Source organism: Parus major, chromosome 2 (genome assembly GCF_001522545.3).
Source record: "Parus major isolate Abel chromosome 2, Parus_major1.1, whole genome shotgun sequence".
NCBI classification, from domain to species: Eukaryota; Metazoa; Chordata; class Aves; order Passeriformes; family Paridae; genus Parus; species Parus major.
In genome coordinates, this window is record NC_031769.1 from 143327431 (window position 1) to 143344939 (window position 17509).

Sequence of the window (17509 nt, forward strand, 5' to 3'; positions counted from 1 at the left end):
AACACAGGCATGGTTCTGGTATGAGGAAGCTGATGTGTAAATCAAGATTGTTCTTTGTAGCCACCCTTGATGACAAAACAATGTCTCACCTTGCGTAGAGGAGCAAGGTGAGTCATCAAATCTGGTGACTTCATTCTTCCCACAGACACAAGGCAGGGTGAAGTTCACCTCTTTTCCTGCCTTTCCTTGTGTGCTGGAAAGTATTTTGGAGGCTGAAATATCTCCCACATAAGCTCAGGGAAATACAGGGTGTTTTAAAATAGAAAAGACTGCCATGATTCATGGAAACCTCTTAGCAGTAGCAGGAAGAGATAGATATTGTTTTATCAAGACAATGAACCAAAATCAGAGAAGGTGAAAGGCACCTGAGAATACTAAGAACTCTCATAGAGGACATGACCTGAAGACCTCAAATTTCATTTCCTTTGGGTCCTAGTTTGTGGTTTTACTGATACCTGAAGAGAAACAATGAACTCAGAAACCTCCTGTGGAACTCCAGGGTGCTGTTGTGTGCCTGGGTGTGTTTGTGTGTTGCAAACCTCCCTTGTGCACGTCCCAGAGTGGCAGTGGTGGTGAAAGCTACACTGAATGTGCAGGGCAATCTGGGAGCTCCTTCCAGGCATGGGAGCTGGTGCAGGTACAAATGCTGGGATTGTGTTAGGCCTTTCCAGGTGTGCCCAGAGTCCAAGGCAACACTGATGATGAATTTCTGCTGAGAATGCACTTTGGTTTAAATTAAATTAAGTCCTGGAGATGCCTTAGGCCTTTTGAGTGTCTGATCTGGGGGAAAGGAAGAAAACTGGACTGAGAAATACCTTCAAAGTGTTTATAAGGAGCAGTCATCTCCAGTCTCCTGCTCTTGGACTCCAAAGCCTTGTACATGTAAGAACACAGGAAGTTCTGTGTCTGGCACTGGCCAGAGCTGGAATATTATTGCTTGATTGGTCATTTTTCCCCATGTCTAGCTTCCACTTTCCAGAAATAAAGCAATGATTAGTAGCACAGGAGAGGAAGCAAGGAGAAAACTGCAGGCAAAGCTGAAGTTTAGTAGATTATAAACCTTGCTAGGTTTGGTGAGTTCCAGGCTGGGCCATGTAGTGTCGGGAAAGTAAAGTAAAATTTTAACTCAGACAAAAATCCCAGTGGTGAATCAGCAACCAATTCTCTACCATCACATCCCTGCAAGCACGTCCATCACGTCTCAGAGGAGTGGGTGATACCTTTCCTGGGACATACACCTTCCATGTGATATTCCTGAGTTCAGTGCTAAAAGAAGAACAGTGCTGCCTGGCATGTTCTGACCTGCATGAGCTCTGAGCATGTTATTGCCTCTGATGAGCTATTCTCTTTCATCCTCCCTCTTCCCCTATTTTTTTTTTTTTTTTGAGAATTAAGGTCTGCAGTCATAAAAAGTGCTTCTGCTCATATCCGTTGACTACAGGTCTGGATGTGATTTGTTTCCCTGTGAAGATATTGATATGTTTCTGTAAGATAAGGCCTTCTCTTGCAATACAGATAAAAAGAGTATCTGTCCTCAGGCAAGGCAAAGTGCAGAAAAGCTTTCCAAACAGAGAAAACTGCCTTTCCTGATTCACAGGCCCTACGTGCCTATAACGCCTGGTTCTGCCATGAGCACTGTTTGTCAGAAGACTTCAGAAGAGTTTACAGTGTAAGGACATCTGCTCTGGAAAACTTAGTGGGAAATTAGTGGGCAGCTATGGGAATTGCTGTCTTGCCCCTTATCTGCTGCAGCCATCCAACCCTTCTCCTGCCCCCACTGCCAGCACACAGCACGTGTGCTTCTCTCACCTGCAGCCACTTGACTGAAGGTACCCACCAGAAATGATGATGCATCAGCCACTGAGCAGAAAAGACAAATTGGTTGCACAAGGAGTAGCTGAATGTAGATGGAAATGTAAAAACTGACCACTTCCTTGTTAACAATCACTGAAGAGCGCAATATGGTGGTTGTTCAGGCCCTGGCCAATTCAAGCCTGGATGTCTCAGCTCAGGGAGGTTCCCCCTGGATATGTAATTAGCAAACACATTTGAGCTGTGCAGGGAGCTCTGGGGGGCACTCAGTGCCAAGTGAGATACTGCACTTAAAGGAAATGTGTATGCACCCACTGTTGTCTCTCACCCCATAAATTCAGATTTGCAGGTAACTGTGCAATGGGGGCAGCAAAGATTTCAAGGTTTTATACTTTGAGAGCCCATACTGCACTTGACACCTGGATGATGCCTTGGTAGGAAATGCAGTCATTTACAGCTGAGCCCCTTGCACTGGAAAAGGCTGGTTTGGATTGCCTTGAGCCTTATGGAAAATGACAAAATAAACCTTTGTATCTAGGGATGACTCTGGCTTTCACATGAAGCTTGTGCTTTATAAGACCAAAGCTTTTCAGCCTGACCAATGACTTTATATGGCATTTTCATGCTCAACAAGTGACCTGCTATGGAAAACCAATCCATGCAACTCTATTAGAGCTCACTCTAATCACTAATCTCTGTGGTCACAGGTTTTCTTGGCATGTTCTGTGGAGGCTGATTTCTGTTCATGCTGCAGAGCATGGACCTCTGCTTGCTCTGTATTGTTCTGTTCTTTGTGACCAAACTACTGCTCTACCTCCAGCAAGAGGAAAATGGAAAATTACTGACCATTTTTATTTTTTGTGAGATCTCTATTTCTTGCTTACTCCTTTCTTTTGCCTCTTTCATCTCACTGCATATAACTGAAACAGTTAATAACAATTTGGTAACACAAAAATATTGTTCTCTCATCTCACTAGGGAGCTGGGGCTTTTCGGGCAAGTTAATGAACCTTGAGCTGTTTTTGCAATAGGTGGTTTTAATTAGTGTTTAATGTAGGCTGGAAAGAGAAAAGGGGATTTCAGAATCAATGCTAGGAATCAAGTAACATCATTGCCAGGTCAAGAGAGTTTCTTCTCTCAAAAGCAACCATGAAATTTGCCCTGCACACTTTTGGATTTGTTGTTTCTGGCTTTCTGTCATTAGACTTTTCCAGTTTACAGGAAGAATATGTTCATCAATCCCTCCTTCCTTTCTCAGTACCACTCCTTTAAATGCTGCCTGGGCTGTTGGCATCCAGCTGTGTGCTTTCAGGCTCTGACAACATCACCAGGAGTGTGTACTGCAGAAGCATTGTTTCTTCATTTAATTATATGCCCCTGGCTTTTATTTTGAGTGAGCTCAGGACCATGCTCACAGCCTATTTCTCTGCTGAAGGTGGGTGAGCAGAGGCTCTGGGACAGACAGCCCCACCAGGAAGCTGGAGGTGAGTTAAGGAAAACCAGCTGTAGCACTTCTGGTGGGTAAAGAGGAGTTAAACTTGGATTATTGCACCTTGTTGTCAGTATTGAGAAGAGTGGATTATGAACAAAGCTTTGACACCATAGACTTTTTTAACAGTTGCTTTAAAAGCTGTATTTTGAAGAAAAAGAGGGAGAAAAAGCAACCAAACCCAGTGAAGACCTGGGGAGAAATGAAACACATGAAGGAATCAGAGCGATAGAGTGGGAAGGCGTGCAGAGAGATTGGCTCATTCTTTGTAGAGGAAGAATTGACTTAAAAGTGCACATTAATGCTTAATGGTGCCTTTACATACTCCCATAGATGTCAAAATCCTTCATGCTCAGCTGGTTTAGCATTGCAGTGCTCAGGACCACGTTGCCTCAGGTTACATGGGAGCAGGCAGAATTGTCGGCTTCCTTCATCTACACAGGTACAGAAAGTGCCTAATCCAAAATTCACTGTGCAATAAAAAATTGCTCCCTTCCTTGCTCCTCTCCCAGCAAGCACTGGCAGAGAGCAGAGGGAAGATATGTAGGACACAAAACTTTCAGAGATTTCATTTCTCCAAATGTTGCTGTGGTTCTGAGTGAACAGGTGGAAAAGAAAGGACAGCAGGAAATGCTGAGAGAGCATATGAGGGGTAAAGTCATACTGGAGTGTGCATGGAGATGCCTGCAGGACAGCACTGGACTGAGAACATGCCAGACTAGACATGGTGTGTACTGAAGGCGCTGAATTTTTTTTATTTTTTTTTTTTTTTTTGCTTCTTTGAATTTGCTTTTTTTTTAATTTGAGAAGCACTTGAATATTCATTTCTATGTGCCAATAACTGGGGGATACAGCTGCTTACAGTCAAAATGGCCACCAACAAAAGTCATAAAATTTTGAGAGAACAGGTGTATTTAATCCCCTTCCCAGTAGTTACTCATTAAAAGAAGGAAAAATAACCCAAACCAGCAGGCATTGCAAAGGAGGAAAAAAAATGGTTAAACATGCAGGTGATAAACATCTGAGTTACTGATTAACTCCTGGCTTTTGTAACCCCCAGAGTTCTTCAGCTGGCTTACTGGGAGACCAAAACACTGAGCTGTGCCACTTCAATGACTTATAATGCACTTTATCTCTGCTTGGCACTGGTGTCCTGGGCTGCGACAGTGAGGACAGCACTGCCCTCTCTTGATGGGAAGAGTTCAGATCCCTTTCAACACTGGCAGTGCCTTTCAATGTGAGTCAAAACAGTCAGAGAAATCCATGTAGGACAGGGTGGATTGAAGTATAACCTCTTCTTTGGGGTGTCAGCTGCCAGAAGTTGGGAGAGAAGAGAAGGAATAATTGACTTGCTGTGTGTGCACATCCTTGGGCATCTGCTGCAGGATGTCCATTGCAGATGGGATGCTGGGGCAGCTGAGCCTTTGGTCTGTCACTCTGTGGCCAGGCTTTGGCTCTCAGGGAAATTCTGGGCTTCAAGAGAAAGTGCAAATTTAGACATTTCAGGAGCAATCACAGTGAAAGCAGTGCAACATGCTTGGCAGGATGGCTGAGGCTCATCTCTGAGGAAAAAATGGTTGATTTCAGATGCTTTCTTCCACCTGAAGCATCTTGTTTTCCCTCCTGCACCCAACCAGCTGCATTCAGTCTGGAGCATTGCCTCAAGCAATATCTCTCCCTCGCTGTCAGTCTGGATGTTGTCACTCGTTACTGCAGCCTGTGGCTCGGGTTTGGCTGAGCACATGCTGTTTGCCATCTGGAGGGAGGTTTGAGAAGTGAGAGGGCAGCACTCGCTGCCATCAAGGGCTCAGCTGAGCCTCCTCAGCTGCTGGCTCTTCCTTATGCTACCTGACTAGAGCATCCTGAGGTCTTGCAGGGATGTGAGGAAATCTCCTGAGGATGTGAGTCCCTGAGGAGAGGGGCAGCTTTGCCATGTGGTGCAGAGGAAGTCCTCCCAAAGTTTAATAACAGCATTTTTAATTAATCCAGCTTGTGCTTATGCAAAGTTGCTGTGGCAAGGGCCTGATCCTGCAACAGCCCAATTCACTCTGAGGTGGCAAATGTGAAGAAATCAACAGAAGCACTCAGCACCATCAGTAGAGATGGACACAGGCTTGCTGAGTGGGCAGGGTGTCAGAGGCCCATCAGGCTCAAAGTGAATTCTAGACCATGGTGAGCTGAGCCAAGGAGGGCCTAGCTGTGTCTCTGGGGATAAAGGATGCCCTGTGAATAGAGTCTGAAAGATCCAAGTCTAGTTTGTATTCTCTCTTACTTCTGCTCAGTCTCTTAAAGCTCCTCATCTATAAGCCAGAAACAATAGCCATTAAAAACATCCAAACTCTTGTTTCTCACCATTAGCTGTCACAGAAGGCAAAAATTCCCATTTGCTGCACCAGCTCATTCTGCTGCTTGACCTGCCTTTGCAACGCTCAGCTTTAATTTCACAGTAAGGCTCTATTTTCCAGGTCCCAAACAAACAGCAGGGTGCACACTGAACAATAGCAAAGGGCTTGGCAGCATGCAGGTTTCTCATCTGTGCCAGAAAAGCTTTCTGATGGCCCTGAGTTCCTCTTTACCCCCCTCTGCCAGGGCCTGACATCAGGGAAAGAGAAAATACAATTGAATGCCATCAAGAATAATGTCCTGTTTATTTTCCTGCTAACAGAATTATTTTCAGAACATCTCAGAAATCAGAAATAGGAGCGATGGGAGGGGTGGGAAAAATCAGAACAAGCCCACTTTGGGATTTCATTAGCTGTCAGTAGAGAAACTACTAGGATCAGGACTAAAATGCAGACCAGGGACACAATAAATGAAGCTGTACATATGTCATGTGTCCTTATTTACCCTTCTAGTAAAAGATCATAAAGAGCTGGGGAGGTTCTTTTTGCCAGAAGCAGGACGACGTAATCTGTTAATTGTGTTTATTGGTTATTGCTGGTTCCTATAGCTGTGTGGGACACTCACTCCAGAGCAGCCCTTACATCAGTATGGATTTACCAGGGGAGAAAATAAAAGGAGCTGTGGGCCCCTCCCCATGAGCAGTGGCTGCTGCTGTTTGCCTTGTGCCCAGTGATTTGGTTGTGCCTCTGCACAGCCTCTTCCTTGTGGCACAGAATGGGAGAGCCAGTCTGGCATCCCCCTGGAGATGGGAAAGGTCTCACTCCCTCTTTTTACCTCTCTCCTTTCCTCCCCACAGCTGCACCAGTCCAATCTTGCCCTCTTGCACAAGCTGTAGCTTGGATGGGAAGGGGAAAAAAATAAGCATTGGTGGGGCTGGAGCTCTGCCAGCTTCTGTAAAACTTCTTTTTTTTAATTCAGTAAGGCTACTGTGTTAAATTCTGCTTGTTAGCTCTAAACAGTGAAGATCCTAGTCTGTTCCTGTTCTGTGAAACTGTTCTGGCTTAAAATCTGCTTAATTATTCCTTAAAAGGGAGAATCTTAGGACACTGAGCTCTCTTACCCAGCACAGAGCAGCAGGACACATGGACTGTGCAGATCATCTCAGGGTTGCTGGAATGTGCTCTGTGTCCTCTTTCATGAGTGGGGTCCCCTTGCCCAAATGTTATGTGCCCATCACAGATGTTCAGTTCTGCCTTCCAGGATTCTGAACAGCTCTCAAGTGGTCTGCTTGTCCTCAGGGCAGGAGAAGTGAGATGGATGGACATGTGATCAGGTGTGGATTGGGGAAAATGGGGTGGCTTCCATCCAGGATTGCAAAGTGGGAACCAGAGACCAAGTCTGGTGCTCCTGACCATGCAGTCGCTGCACCACCTCTGCCCACGCCTGCCTGGGAGATGTTCCTCCTCTGGAAACCCCCACAGCTTACACTGTTTCCACTGCTTTAATTGTTATTCCCATCCCTGCAATTACAACTGCTGTGACATGGATCAATAATGAACTGATGAGCCAGAGCCTTTCCTGAGGCTACTGCATGGAACAGGGGATGAGGAATGGAGCAGGAGGCTTTCCAGCTTTCAGTTCACTACCTCCTGTCTCACCATGGTCAGGAATATCCCAAAATCAGGCAGAACAGAGGGCTGACTCAGCAGGACCCCCGATGGGCTTGCTGCCTGTTCCTCCCTGAGCTGACTGCACTGGTGATGATGGGTAAGAAAATACATGGGAAGGGATGACGGACCTGTCACCTCCAGACAGCAGGCTGGTATCAGCCATGGACTTAACTGGGGTTGGGTAGAATAGGGGCACTTGTCCTCTCTCTCTCTCCATTCCCTGGGCCAGCTCAGGGATGTCTTTCCACAAATAACAGTGCCATGAACTGAACTTACAGTTTTCCAAGAGAAGTAGTTCTTTCCATAGGAAAGAGTGAATGAGTCATGAAATTTCTGTCCTTTACACAGTATCAGGACTCACAACTCAAGTGACACTTTAACCAGGACAAGTTACTTTACTGATCTGTGTGCTGTGACCTCCCTTCCCTTGCCCATTCCCATTTTGCTAAGGACTGCATTTGTGGCATCGCTTTCTTTGTACAACTCTTTTTCAGCATAAATCACTTTCCATTGTTCCTGTCCAACCACTGAGTGGAAAAGAAAACATGTATGAGCTTTTATTGCCATCTCTCTTGCTAATAAAGGAGAAGTGCCAAACCTGCTCTCTGTCAAAGCCAACAGTGGGTGGCCAATGCCTGCTTGGCAGTGGGGAGAAACAGCGATGAAGATGGCAAAGAACACGGGGGTGGCTCAACCTGCCCTGGCAGAGTGGCATTTCCTCCTGCTTAGGAGTGCTTTGGTGGGACCTGGCCTTGAGCTGACTCAGGTTGGGTCCACCGTGACAAATAAAACACAGACTGAAACCCTGCCCCACAGCTGTCCTTTCTGCTTGGTTGTTTGCACACTTGCTGGCCTGGTTTTGGGGGGCCATTCCCATGAGAGAACACCTGGAACATGGTTCTAAATGCAGTGCTCTGGATGTGAGCTGTGCTAAAGGCTTCTGACACAGACATCACCTGCAGTCCTCATCCAAACCCCCTAAAGACAATGGAAAGATCTCCTTCAGCAGCCTCTGTGTCATGCCCTAAACTGAATTCAGGCCAACACGGGATCAGACCATCCTCACTGCCTAAGCAGCTTTAGGCTGATGTCAGTGGCGTGCCTGGTGTGAATTCTCAGCAGCAGGGCTGGTGCTGAGGGCTCCCTCAAAGCCAGGATGGATGCTGGTTGTCAGGTCCAGGAGTTTATAACTGTGAGCATGACAAGTCCAGTCAGGGTAAATTTTACAATAGTGGCCTGGATAATGGTTAATGACTGACCTACAGAATAAATTATTGTAGTTGAAATCTGTTAACCTCATGCTTAAAGCAGCCATGCTGTACTCTTCCTCCACAGATGAGGGTTCTTTCAAAACAGAGTGGGACTTCAAAAGTTAAAAAAACTTAATTAATTAAGAAATTAAAAATTTAATTAATTTAAAATTTAATTTTTTCCAAGGAAAGTTTTCACTTTGATCTGGAACTTACTGCTATGATGTAAACACAAGTGCTTTCTACTCTTTTCTCTGACCTTCAAAATTACTTCACAACTCCTAAAGATTTGGGGGGGGGGAAAAAAAGGTTTGTACTACAAGTTAAAAAAAAGTAAAACTTAGGCTCCAAGAATAGCTAGATTTTTTTTTGTGTGTGTAAATATATGAATTTATCTATAAAACCCACTTTATAAAAAATAAGTTTTAAAATAATTTTGAAAATTCTATTGTCATTAATTCCATTTCTTGATTATTCTTGGTAGCACAGTAGATATATTAAATATTTACATACCCTGTGTGTCTTGGGGGATAGGAATCATTTCTGTTTTGCATTTATACTTCTGGTATGAGGACAGACACCGTTATGAAGACACTGAACACTTTTGCTGCAGCAACAAGGACTTGCTGTGTCACTGTCATTTTAGTGAAAACCTGTGGCCCTGCTGCAGCAAGTGATAGGAATTTTAGGAACCTGTTGAGGTACAGGAAAACATTTCACTGACAGACAAGTTTTACCAGGCTTTCTTTTTCATGGCTGCTGAACAGATCAAAACTGACTGGTCAAGACCCAGATCTTCCTGTGCTAAGCTCCAGGCAGGGGTTTGACAATAGACAAGCTGGAAGAGTTGAATGCAATGGAAACAAAGTGTGGAATATCTATAAATGCCATGTGGTATTTCCATAAATCCGGATCCAGAAAGTTAAATTCAAGGAGAGCATACAGGTGATTTCAAAAATGGAATTTTTTTAATCCTTTTTTATTTCTTCTGGGACTAATGGGAAATCATGCTGCCTAGTGTAAATGGATGTAGCTTTGACCTCTGGGAGGAGATGGTCTACATCCATGAGAACATGGCCAAGTGTTACTGTGCTGTATGACTGCACAGGAGAGGAGGCACCGCTATCTAAGGAAGTGAATAATTGAAACACGAAGAACTGAAGTTGTTCTGTACCAGTCATGAGGCCAACATTTGTTACTGTAAGCACAGTAATCTCTCTGTCCTTCCTGCAAAATAGAGCCTCCCCCAAAAATCCTGGATGACAGAGACTCTGTGCTGATGAGTTTAAAGGAATTTTTCTGTCTTTTGTTCCAAACCCTGCAATGTCAGCTGGTTCACCAGAGCCATTCACCTCCTGGAGCAGCCCACTGCCATAACCCCATAACCTCAGCCTTGCAAATCAAGAGAAAAACACTGTTCACCAGAGCTTCCTAGAAACCTCAGCTCAAAGGACTCTCTGGAGGTGTCTGACCCAAGAGGGAATCCAGAGTACTGTACAAGATCAGCCATGGCTTTATTGGGCCATGCCCTGATGTCCTCCAGGGACAGAGGTCCCATTTCTTCTCCTGGCTGACCTGTTTCCTTCTCACCCTCCTAGTGAGAAAGGTTTCTTTCCTAATGTCCAGCCTGAACCTCCCAAGCTGCAGTGCATGGCCATTGTTACTTCTACTGCCATTTGGTACTACAAAAATAAAAGTGTCTCAGCCATCTTTACCTCCCCTTAACAGAAGGGCAAGGACATCAAAGCCAGATGGTATTTCTTGGTACACATTCAGGCTAGAGACTGGTATCATCAATGTTGTTTAGCCCATAGTGTGTTTCCTGGCACTGTTTTAGCTCATGGCTATTCATCCCCCCACAGATTGTGCTCAGGCTTAGCCTGGGACACAGCATCAGCCAAGAACTGTTCCCAAAGAGAGGAGAGATGAAACCATCCACTATTTCTAAGGCACTGAGGTTTAGCTGTACAGTCTTACTCCATGTCCTCGGTCACAAGAATGGGATATGACCCATCTTATTATATCCTACTTTTATGTTTATATATCTACATATATAAATGTCCCAGAACACTCCTCTTGAGCACCAGCTGCCAGTTCAACCTTTCAATGTCCAGCATTCCCTTCCTGCCACCTCTGGGGACACAGTGTAAACATTCAGCTCATGTCATAGCAATCCCATTGATGGTGCTGCAACAGTACTCTTACATTATTTCAAACACTTAAAATATTTATGAGTTTAAGGAATAACATTATTTTAGGTAAGAGGGACAGTACTTGAAGCTACAAGAGATGCAGGGTTAGATGCTAATCAGAACATATAAATGGTCAGTCAGCTGGAGAAAACTTGTCCTCAGCACTGGGGGTGAGACCAGCTCCAGCAAATGATGTCTGAGCAGTGCTGATGCAGCCACAGGAACAAAGAGTTGTCTGTTCCTGGAAGGATGTCTAGAGCTGGTAGATGAGCCCTGCTGTGCTTTCCATTATCATGGAGAAAGCACTGGGCAAACAGCTCACACACTGCTGGCAGCCAGCAGCCAGAGAGACCTTCTGTTTTCATTGAACCCAGATAATTAATTTGCAGCATTGATTGTTTTTTACAATATATCTGTGCCTCATTTAACATTTGGGTACTACAGCTGAGAACAAATAAATCCAAAACTACAAGCTGATGGCATTGGTAGCATAACATGAAAGCCCTTTTAGAAATAACTGAGTTGACTTTATGGTCCACAAAGGACATTTTGATCTGCTATAACTGAAGTCTTTTACATAATAAAAGATTTGTACCACTACAACATAGCCAGAAGTCCCAAATATTTGTTCTTTATCAGGAAATTAGTTTACAAGAGAAGAATTATTTTCTTTATTTCTTTTTTTCAATCATGAACATTTCTAAAGAGTCAGTAAAAAGAAAAAAAATTCACAACATATCTGGGAGTGCTGTCCCCTTTCAAACAGAAAGGAAAACTGCACAGAAAACAGCACTGGTTGAAACCCTTAGGGTGTGAAGCCTTGCAGAATTTCATCTTGTTTTTCCTCATGGCCTGTGGGCTCCTGCATTTAGTCATTACCCAGAGGCCAAAATAGATAGATTCAGCAAATAAATCCCGAGCCTTACAGCTGTGAAGATAGAAGTGTCAGGAGGGAACATGCTCTGAGCTTGTGATGTGACACACTGCTGTGAGAGTGCTCCAGAATCCACGGGATAGCTCATGGGAACAGGAAAACAGCACGCTCTAGTGGGGAAATTATTAAAGTCTATTAGAAAAATCTATTAAAAAACAAACCTCTGAACTGAATACTGCATGTGAGAGCAGCTGTTGCTCCGTGTCTCTATCCAGTGTTTCTTCTCCCATCACTGTGCATCTCCTCTCCCTTGTTGCCCCTGGTACCCCCTAGCCTGGGCAGGGGGACAGTCCTTCCAAGGTTGTCCCACCTACTGACACACAGCTTGGGCTGATTTAAGGATCCAAAATTGGGTCTTCTCCCTAGGCCTGGCTGAGTGCACTTGGCACAGGACACGTTTGCCTGTGCCAGTGTGGCAGGGCCAGTAAGAGGGGTGTGGGGGGACAGCTAGGTCAGACCTTGATGGCAAAGTGCCCCATCAGCACAGTAATTAGCAAGCTCCTTCCCTCTTCCTTTCACAGTCACACAGTGGAAAACTCTCCATTAAGAAGGAGAACTCATTACTGGTGAAACAGACGCTAATCAGATATTAGTTGTACCCATTAATGAAAAAGCTAATGAGGTGCTGAGATCCCCAGTGCTGACTGAAATGAGTTAATCACATCTCACTGCTCAAAGGCCCATTAATCTGTGTGCATGCTGATGTTTCCCATTCCTTTGCTTATTATAGGAAATAAAAAACATCGCCCTGGTTTCATTTATGTGCATCTGCTGGATCTCTCTGCTAAGCTGTAAAGCCACATTACAAAACCTGTGACTGGTGACAAGCAGTGACATTTCCTTGGCCCACAGGAAGCCACCACAGAGAGGTGGAATGGCACTCACCTTCGAAGAAGGAAGGAAGCAAACACTGTGCCCACAGCCACATAAAAGTGATTTCTCATTGCCCCTGGCTGTTGGTTTAAAATGTTTTTCAGCCACTACAACTAACAAGAAGTGAAGAGCCACAAATGCCCCAGGTGCATTCCTCCTGAAGCAGCTTGTAGTTTTTTCAGCTAGTTTCCTATCTTTACTGCTAGTGGTGAGTATTAATCTCACCTGATTCCATTGGGATATCTCTGGGAGGGATGAGTAATTAGAAGCATCCAGCAATTGAGGTAGTTAGGTGTAAATTTGACCTAGATTTGTTGTTGGCAATACATGTTTGCAGACTTCCAGAGATCCCCTGGAATCTACAGGATTCATCAAGTATCTAGTTTATTTTAATCTGCCTGGAGTGGAGTTTTGCTCCTAGCACCCACATAGTGCTGTGCTTTGGATTGGTGGCTGTGGGAACTGGCTGTGTGGGTGCTTGGCTACTGGCCAGGGTCAAATCACAATGTGTGTGCCCAAAAACATCCCCAGCTTAATTCACTCCTGGCCCACCTACTTTGATGAACCAAAAAAAAAGAGTAAAACTACCTTTCTTCAAAATGTTCTCCAAAAGATCCATTTGCTTTATTTTTATGTATCCTGTCTTCACCTTTAAATCTGTTTATTTCTATTTCCTTACCTATTCAAGTCTAACCCTCAAATGATAGAGCCTGTAAGCTTGCAGTTTCTCCCTGCAGCCAATGCTTTGGTGTCCCCAGTGAAATACCATCAGCCATCAACTTCTCCCCTGCCTCTTTCCTGTAACTCTAGCACTGTGCAGGCAGGAGCTCTGTGCCTCATCAGCATCTTGGGGAACTTGCTCACACTTACCCGCTCCCTGATACCTGCATCCTTCCACATTTGTAGGAAAAAGCGGAGTTGAAATAGTGGTGGGACAAGGGGGAACAGTTTTAAATTGACAAGAGATTTAGATTAGATGTTATCAAGAAGTTATTTACTATGAGGGTGGTGAGACACTGGCAGAGGTTGTCCTGAGAAGCTGTGGATGCTCCATCCCTGGAAGTGTTCAAAGCCAGGTTGGATGGGTCTCAGAGCATCTGGTCTAGTGGAAGGTGTTCCTGTCCATGGCAGCAGGGTTGGAACTGGATGATCTCGAAGGTCTCTTCCAACCCAACCATTCTATCCAACCATCTCTATGTTCTTGAATACAGCCATGAAAAATTCCACTGCTTTTCCTTCTCCCCCACTTCCCTCTCAGATCTAGTGTTAAAGGCACAAAACCTATTTCTGGGCTAAACAGACGAATGGGGATAGAACTCAGCACCATAAAGTCACCCCAGGACATAATGATTCTATGACTGAAGCTATGAAATCACTATTTTCTACCATATGAAACCCACTGTATTTTTTTGCACAGGCTGAAGACCAGATGTGGCTGTAAACTGGAAACTCTTCAAAGCACAGCTCAGGTATGGCCAGTCCATCCACACCCCCAGCCCCAGACTGTGGGAAATGTGCAGCTTCCCTGGATGGTGGCAGCTCTTTGGGGCCAGCCCCAGTAAAGCAAGGAGAGAAACACAAAAATGCACATGTGGAGACATGGCCATTAGGGGCTCCTTGATGTAACACTCGATTTGGGGCATCCTTGGGGGGACCCATGGTGCTGCAGCAGTGTTTGCAGTGATGCAGTGTTTGTGGCACAGGTTAGGATGCTTTCCTTACTGATCTGGTGTCTGGGTGGGCAGGGAGGCCAGCTGGTAGCTGCTGAGTCTCCGATTACATGGGAACAGTAACTATTGTGGAAAATGTCCTTAGAAGGAGTGTTAATGTCATGGGGACAGACACACTCACACATGGATAGATTTATATTCTGCCAGCCAAAGGTTACCTTAGAAGCTGCAAACTAAGGAATAGACCAACATGGTAAATTTCCTACAGGAGAAAATTTACCTGAAAACACAGAGATTTACCTCTGGATACAATACCTGACCATGAAGAACTTTTTACTGTCCCTATTTTATTTCATAATGCCTAAAGACAATAAATGTAAGGAGATTAACTCCCTCAAATTCTATAGAAAAGACAAGGGAAAACAGATTTTTAAGGGTGGCAAGGGACTCCTTTGCCTTTTTATTCATTGAGTTTAATTGCTATTCTGACTGTGAGCCATCAAAGGAACCCATGCCATGGACTGAAGCCATACAGTTCCCCTGTGGGTACTTCTGTTCTTCATTTGATGGTATAAGCAAAGTTCTCTTTCCAAGTCCTGTGGTCAGTCCATCTGTCTGCATGCTGTTGGTTGCTGCATGTCTCACTAGTCTCAAGTGGTTTCCAGATTGTAATTTTATGCAAATTACTTTCCTGACAAAATCATTTCATACCTGGAAGCTGCATTGCATTGCACCTCTTGTGAGTGGACATGAAGCAAAATACAAAATGATTTCCAAGATAGCTGTTCCTTGGTGTTATTTTGCTTTGCAGAGGAGCAAGTGCTTTGCATCTCCTCTGCACCTGAAGTGACTGGAATAGCTCCTCAGAATTGTGTGTCTCTACTTCCCACTCATTTTCAACAAGTGTGATTCTGGCTGGGCTGTATCCATTAATGGTAGTTAATATCTCACTGATGCAGCACATCTAGAGCCTGGGTTGAAAAGCAAAGTGTCAGGCAGACTCTGAGAACCTGATGCTCTGAGGGTCACACTAGACAGCAGCTCTTACTGTGACCAACTTACCACTGCCTGTGTCTGAACAGGAGCTTCCCAAGCTGACCTCTGATGAGCTCCTACCATCAGGATGGCTGCATTTCAAAGGGCAACTTGCATCACTGCCAGCCCATCTACCCTACTCAGTCCCTCAAACAATGAAAAGGAAAGGACAGATAAGGAAAGTGAGCAGTTTATGAGGTCCATGAGAAGCAGCCAAGGTGGTGTTCCCACATGTAGAGCCATGGTCATGCAGATGTGGGTGTGACCTGCTGAAGTGACACCTGATCAAAGGGATCCATCTCCTGGATGGGGTTCTCACAGTGGACAGCTAAGCCAGCCATGACTGCAGTGCTTGTGTGACCACAGCAGGCCCAAAAACAGGGACCTGGGGTGGATCCTCTGATCTCAGTCAGGTCAGACAAGCTGAATCTTCTCTCAAGTCACTGATTTCTGAGTCTGAGTTAATTTTCCTTATTTATCTCTTAAATAGAGCATAGATCCATCAGGAGACCACAAGCATATTAGGTTCAATTTCTTTTCTGCAGAAAGGCCTAGAGCTGCCATGTGAGCAGTGTGAAGCCATGACCACAAGCAGCCTGAAACATGTCAAGGTCACCCAAGGGATCACAGAATCACAAAGGTTGGAAAAGACCTCTAAGATCATTGAGTCCGACTGGATGGGTGTGAAGAAATGGAATAAGCTTCATTACACTGTTATGTGACAGAAGAGGTTCTAGGAGCTAATGAAAATACTGTGGAAAAAGAAGTGTGCACAGAAACACTTTGATTTGATTACAATAAAAAATTTATTTTGATTCATATCATACTGAAAAATTAAATAAATAAAATATCAACGAATGATTGTATGAGACTTCCCACCATTAGAGAAAAAAATCATAATAGATTGTGAAGTCAGAGAAAATTACAAGGAAAACCTGGTCATGGGAGGAAAAAAGTGCTCAAGAGATTTGGCTTTGGTAAAAAACATAACACACACTCAAGGAGTGCTTCAGAGATTTTGCAGTGGTGGCAAATACAGTCCAAGAGTTTGAAGCCTTAACATGTTGTTAAATGTTTTCCTTGGTTTTTTTAAACCAAAAAAACCCAAAAAGTTTCTAGCAGGAAAACAGCCTTCAACAATGCCAGTGGAAATGAATTCTTCCCTCAGGATCATTTGTTGGTATCTCCTCATTCTGAAGGCAATTGAAAGAGCAGCAAAATTGTGGAGAAACCGAGAGAAGAATCTAACACAATAGTTAGCTGCCTAAAGGACTCTAGAAAAAGTTCCCCTGGAATAGAAACATGATGACACAGACTATTCCTCATCCTACACCTGGAGAGATCCACTCTCTGCTCTCCTAACACTCTGAAAAATGGACATCAGTGGTACACAGTTACTGCTTGCTGTTGACAACAAAATTAAATGGGAATTGAAGCTTGTTCCATGATGAGGACACTAAATCTATCTGCATATATGAGCCACGAGGTTTTATATGTGCTGTCAGAGGCAGAATGTTCAGGGGAAATGGAAATTTTATTAGAACAGCAAAAGGAAGATTTCAGAACAACACAGGCTAGAATATAGCTGGCTTCTTTTTTTGATTCTAAATTGACCCATGATTAAAAACAAAAAAACAAAAGCAAAACATCAAGGGGATAAACCACCATGAGTTTTCTTCCAAATCTTTCTAAAAATGACTGAAAGAGCAGTCAATGTTTCTGAATTACTAATATTTGTCCATGAGGAAAAAAAGAAAAGCATTTGAAGCTCCAAAATCCAGCCACACTGTGAAGTTGTCACTGGCATCTCACACATAGTCTTTTACCTCTTAAACTTGCTTTGTTTGTGTTACTGCAGCATCTCACAAGAGGCATATTGATTAACAGCAGTTTAAACAAGCAGGAATGCTTAAAGCAAACAAACATGGTTCAGGCAGTAATGCTTCATTCTTTTTCAAAGGACATCTAGAAGACAGTAAGCCCATCAAATCTGCTGTGCCTGTGACATGCAGGTGAGTTCTGCTGGCCACCGTGCTGGGAAATGGCTCCTTGACGTGAGGACTGTGAACAGGTCTCATCATGAGGATTTGAAAATCCTGCCCTTTCCATGTTGCTGTCCTGAAGGGTCACACGAGCTGAGGGAGCTCGATGCCCACACAGACATTTGGCATCCTTGGCTCTCTATACCCCACAAATCCAGTGATGCTCATGAGAGTAAAGCAATTCATGTTGGTGCACGGTG

At 44.2% G+C, this 17509-nt stretch overlaps 1 long non-coding RNA gene across 1 annotated transcript; it reads left to right on the plus strand.

Moving 5' to 3' along the window:
• The first annotated feature begins 3098 nt into the window (after positions 1–3098).
• On the plus strand, positions 3099–16222 carry LOC117243989. The gene is made up of 3 exons (XR_004496261.1): positions 3099–3295; positions 13980–14031; positions 15813–16222. It is a non-coding gene; the product is annotated as an uncharacterized LOC117243989 (long non-coding RNA).
• Positions 16223–17509: the final 1287 nt, after the last annotated feature.